Source organism: Coptis chinensis, chromosome 6, assembly GCF_015680905.1.
Source record: "Coptis chinensis isolate HL-2020 chromosome 6, ASM1568090v1, whole genome shotgun sequence".
NCBI classification, from domain to species: Eukaryota; Viridiplantae; Streptophyta; class Magnoliopsida; order Ranunculales; family Ranunculaceae; genus Coptis; species Coptis chinensis.
The window spans coordinates 27,080,736-27,086,678 of record NC_141461.1 but is presented as its reverse complement, the minus strand read 5'-3'; the positions used below and the strand labels follow the sequence as shown (position 1 = coordinate 27,086,678).

The window sequence follows — 5,943 nt, the reverse complement described above, 5'->3', positions numbered from 1 at the left end:
TCCTTGTTACATATTTTCAATTAAAATAACACTGTCCTTTGTAATTTATCACTTACCGTATGGGTACTTCTAATAACTTGTCTTATATCATAAAAACTTGTAAACCTAATTGTTTCTATCTCACAACTCACGTTACACCTCACAACTCCCGTCCTAACCTAGTCGCCAAGAACAATAATGAGCACTGGGCACTAGCCTAATGAAAAATAGGTTGACGTCAGTAAAAACTCATTCCATACTCTTATTTGTCTTTGTATTCTTCAATGTTAAATGTAATTTTGGTGAGATTTGAGTACAAAAAATAACGGATTTATGTCAGTGAAAGCTCATTCCAAAATGTGTCTTGTGCATTTTAACTGTAATTTTGAAATATAAATATGAGTCTTTATGTACTTGAGTTTATTAGATTGTGGATATGCATTTTAAATTGTTGGACTTATCAAGAATTATTACTAGATTAGTTGTTATTCAAATTTCAAAGTGGTGGGACTTTGAGTTTGCAAATCTTTGAAATTTTTTTGTAATATAAATGAGTTTAAAAACTGATGCAGTAAAAAGAAGAAAATATATAGGCCCGACCCTAAACTGTTAAAGAGGGCTTAAGGTAGGGTCAGGGCTTGAAATTTAGACTTATGACCCGGCCCGAATAACTGAAAGGCTTTAAATGTTTAGGACCGGGCTAGCCCGACCCTGCCCATTGCCCACCCCTAATGTGGATAAATTAATAAATATGAGGTCTTCTAAATTTGAGAACTTAAGCGGCTGCCTAACTCACCTAAGGGTTGAGCACTTGAGCCGCAGTGGTCGTGTGAAATCTGGACATATTGGAGGGATGCTCTCGTACTCTACGTCGTGTTTTAATGCCAAACTTAAAAACTACAAAACACATAGAGTTCACAGTTGCGAGCTGTCACCATTAAACTTTCAAGAACATAGAAATTTATGCTTCTGCAGTTCTGATCATAGTACAAAATATCCCAATATATCGCGATATTTGGGGATATCTATCCGGATTTCAGAGAAAGATATATAAATATCACGGTATGTTCAGAGATATATACGACTACAAATATCGGCGATATTTCGAATATATTTGCGATATTTTGGGAATTTTGGGAATTTTGCAATATTTTGTGTATATAACAATTTTATTTAATATTTACCATTATATTTCAAATAAATATAAATAATATATCGTGACATATCAAGAAATATCCACAATATCCATGATATTTGTTGATATTTTGGATATATCCACGATATTTGCATGTGAAACAATGTCAAATATCCCCAAAGAGGGAGATATATCCACGATACATATCCAGAAATTGAATATCGATAAATATCCATATCTTAATATTTTGTACTATGGTTCTGATTACTGCCTTTGACTTGTTGTTTGACCTTGGAAGAATCGAAACAGGCTCACACGTTACACGTAAAGGTATAGTCGTAAAGATTTAAGGACAACTTTTTGAGATATCAGACTTCTAGTGCAAAGACCAAAAATCTTCCAACCAGATTTTCTGATATTTCTAAAAGAAAAAATTATGATAATTTCGACCTGATCCAAAAACACAAGATAATCTGAAATCAACTGACAAATGATGATACCGTGGGGCAATTTGTGTGATTATGTGAATGGTTATACATTCGAGGGATCCTCGAGATACACATACTTGTAGGCATCATTCATGAACAATTGAGTATTTCGAGGATCCACAATAACAAACGATTCAAATTGAAAAACTAGCATAAAAGGGAATAAAAAAATAAAAATGTTACGAAATCCGAGGGCCTACCATTGAGCCCATATGGGACACCTCCTCATATGTGTTTATCTTGATAATCTTTGTATTTTTGTGTTTATTCTGGTAATCCTTGTATCTTGGTGTTTATCCTGGTAATATTTTATCTTGGAAAAGAGATTACCTAGTTATATATAAAGGTAATCTCCTTCCATTTAGTGACACTTCAATCAATAAGATTTCTCTCTCTTTCATTCTCTCTGTGATTCAATCTACTTAAGTTAGTGTGGTGTTATCAACTTCTTAGTACTATATTCTTCTACTCATCATCTACTACACAAACGCAAAAGTACGAGAACACTAACCGATTTGTTTTCACTAGAGCAGTTTTTCGTTTTCCGCTAAGATGAATGTCTTTCTATTGTTGGATTGACCTGGATTTTTTACTGTAGATGCATGACTCATGAAATAAAAACATATCAAAATTTTAGGAAAATCCAATAGTTAGATCATCGGATATAAAATAAAGAGACTTCAATTCGAATTTTATTTTCTTTTTATTTTATTTTTTTGATGTATACTCTTGAACAATGATGTAGACCCTAAAGGTCTACGATATATTTGGAACCCGAAGTTCTAATATCTTTTTTTTTTAGGAACCTGAAGTTCCAAGAATTAAATTGTTAGGAACCCGAAGTTCCAAAATCTATTTTTTTTTTTAGGAACCTGAAGTTCTAAGATCTATTATTTTTAGGAACCTAACGTTCCAAGATCTAATTTTTATGAACAAGAAGTTCTAAGGTTGAATTTTTAGAAACCTGAAGTTTCAAGATCTATTTTTTTAAGAACCTGAAGTTCCAAGATTCAATTTTTAGGAACCTGAAGTTCCAAGATCCTTTTTTTTTTTTAAGAACCTGAAGTTCCAAGATTCAATTTTTAGGAACCTTAAGTTCCAAGATCTATTTTTTTTAGGAACCTGAAGTTCCAAGATTCAAATTTTAAAAACCTGAAGTTCTAACATAAATAAGGACTTGAAGTTCTAAAATCATGAACGTGAATATTTTGATGCCATCATTTTTTTTTAATACATTTTTTTTTAACTCTATGTATGTTTAATCTGTTCCAGTTACTTGAAAGATGTCAAACTTTACTAAACTCGATTTTCAAGCTCTTTTATTAGAGATGGCAATTATTTATCATGGCAGTTGGATGTCAATATCCATTTACAATCTAAAAAACTTGGTGATGGTATTAAAGAAGGAAACAAAATGAGTCCAGAGGAAAAGGCCACAACTCTCATATTCCTACGTCATCATATTCATGACGACTTAAAGAATGAGTACCTAACAGAGAAAGACCCAAGCATGTCTTTGGAAATCCCTGAAGGATAGGTATGATCACCAGAAGATGGTCATACTACCAAATGCTCAAAGTGAATGGCTCAACCTGAGGTTCCAAGATTATAAGACAGTTTCTGAATACAACTCTGCTTTGTTTAATATAGTTTTTCGGTTGAATTTGTGTGGTGAAAAGGTAACTGATGAGCAGATGTTAGAGAAAACTCTTTCTACCTTTCATGCCTCGAATGTGCTCCTGCACTAGCAGTATTGAGAGAGACGATTCTCCAAATATTATGATCTTATAACATGTCTCCTTGTTGCGGAGCAAAATAGTAACCTTTTAATCAAGAACTATAACTCTAGACCAACTGGGTCAATGACAATTCCAAAAGCAAATGTCAGCTTTCGAGCTAGTGGTAGTCGTGGTAGAGGACATGGGAGAGGGCGTGGAAGAGCTGAGACATAAATGCTGGGAGAGGTGATCGAGGTTATCATCCTTATGGAGATGGCAATGGTAATAGAAAAAAGGATCAATTGGCATATACTAATGACCAACAAAAGGGTAATTGGAACAAGTGGACAACTCCACCGCATAAAGGGAACTCAAATCCTCAGAACAAACAACAAGAGAGCAGTGATATTTGCTACAAATGTGGTGGTAATGATGGACATTGGGCAAAATACTGCCGAGCTCCTATAGAAGAGGTTAAAAAGTATAAAGCCTTTAGGAAAATGGAAACAAATGTGATAGATAATTGGAAGAGTGACCACTTTAATGATGGTACTCATTTGGATTGTTCCGATTTTCTTGAGGTTCAGTATGAGGATCCAAATAGCAATGGGCAAGTTTGATGGGCAAGCTTTCATCCTTAGAATGATTTATTTAGTTAATTATATTTTTATTACCAGTTCATGGAACGTTTATCGTTAATATTGTGTTCTCTTCATGGAAAGTCTAGGCTAGGATTGTCGTTAATATTTTGAATTTCCTTATTATGAATCTCAACTTTTTTTTTTTTTTTTTTTAATATACTTGTTGATAAACGCTATTTTATTCGAACGTTTATTTGGTTTTCAGTTACTTATTTTCTTAAGTCCGAGGTCCACAGTCCAAAGTCCGAAGTCCAAAGACCCAAGTCCAAAGTCCAAATTCCAACGTCCGTATAGTCGTACGTTTTAGTCAAGTTACCTTACTCACGTGGGATTGGTAGGATAGGTCGAGTAAGGGATCGTTCAAACCTTAGGGCTCGGATAGGTTCACAACTGGAATTACAACTTTTAGTGAGTAGGATTTTTAGGTTTCTTTTTAGTTGGTTTTAATTAAATTAACGGTAATGTAAATTACTACGGCGATTAAATGTAGGTAAACAAAATTAGAGAAACAGGGAGAGAGTTAATCATGCTCATGCAAGAATCATTTTTCAATAGTTTTTATTACCAAATCACTACATCTCTAGTTCGTCTCGTTTCGGAGACGACGTCGAGTATTGATCCCTAGTGCATGCCCACATCTCTAGGTCGCATTTCACTAGCATACGGAGTTTCAATAATACCTCATCTCTGGTATATTATTTCAGCTCCTGGCTCGATTTCACATCATTTTGGGCCGAATTGGAGAGTCATCGACACGCAGAGAGTCGCCGCCGCGAGACATTTTGGATTCTTGCGAGGCTGTCTGGAGCATCAGCCGATCAACTTGGTACGATCTCGATCATTTTGGGACGGATGTTAATTCTATGCCTAATTCCTAAGTAGTGATTCTAGAATATTAACGAGTCAATCCGGTTTTCACACGAAGCGAAAGACCACTCCCCACGAGGGGGATTAGCTAATCATCATAGAAGGAATAATAAAACTTGTTGTATACATTAAGTAAATAAATGTAGGACATAAATTAAACTAGAAAAGAAATGATTGTTATTAAGGGGTAAAATAACTTATAGTATTTAAGTTCTTTGAAATGGAAATGGCGGAATGTAAGTCTTGAAGAAAAAAAACTAAAAGCGTAGCTAAAGCATTAATATCTTTGAAGGCCTTCTAATGAAGGCGACCCTTCATATATATATAGGCTGATACAAGAGTGATCCGTGAATATTTAAGATTTTGTTTTATGCTAATTGAATGGTTGAAACAAAACTTTGTTTTCAAGCTGTTTTAATTTTTCCTTTTTTCTGATTTAAGGTTTTGTTTTTAGCTTATGTCAATTCAAACTACCCGGTTTGAATTGGTGCGTGTCTCTCTCTCTTGCCGGGTGGTATCAATTTGAAACCATCCTTTTGCCACCACCTATCTTGACTCATCATGCCTTACGGGCCCGCAGAGTGTGTCCAATTGGCGGCGCCGATTTTGGCATTTTTACGACTTTTTGTCCTTTTTGCTAGAGTTAAATTAAGCCGTTACTTATGGCAGCTTCACTAGCCAACGTCGACACCTAGATTTATCCGATTTGAGCTTGGAAGTTTCCTGCTTCTTTATATGTGGGCGGATTACCGGTTTTGTTCTTTTGGAAACTTGGCTTTAGTCGGGCTTTGTTGGGCTTCACGGGGGTCGAGTGGGAAACTTCAATTATTCCCCGTATTCCGTGCCGATGCATATTTTATCACTATATTTATTTTAAGCTGCGGAATCACGCGCAAAGTAACGAAAATATAATTATTACATGATTATTAAACACATAATTGACCAAAATGCTATGTCTCCGGGGTTTAATATTACGGTTTTGGGTGCTTATCACACCACCCCCAACAGACTTTGCTTGTCCTCAAGCAAAGAAGAAGACATTAAAGCGATAAGTGGTCAAAAATGTGTTGTCCTAAAGCTAAATCTCATTTCAGAGTCGCGGTTGCATTGACCGG

At 35.1% G+C, this 5,943-nt stretch overlaps 1 pseudogene; it reads left to right on the top strand.

The window, feature by feature from the left end:
• The first annotated feature begins 730 nt into the window (after positions 1 to 730).
• LOC147492386 (uncharacterized) lies at positions 731 to 3,554 on the top strand (annotated as a pseudogene).
• Positions 3,555 to 5,943: the final 2,389 nt, after the last annotated feature.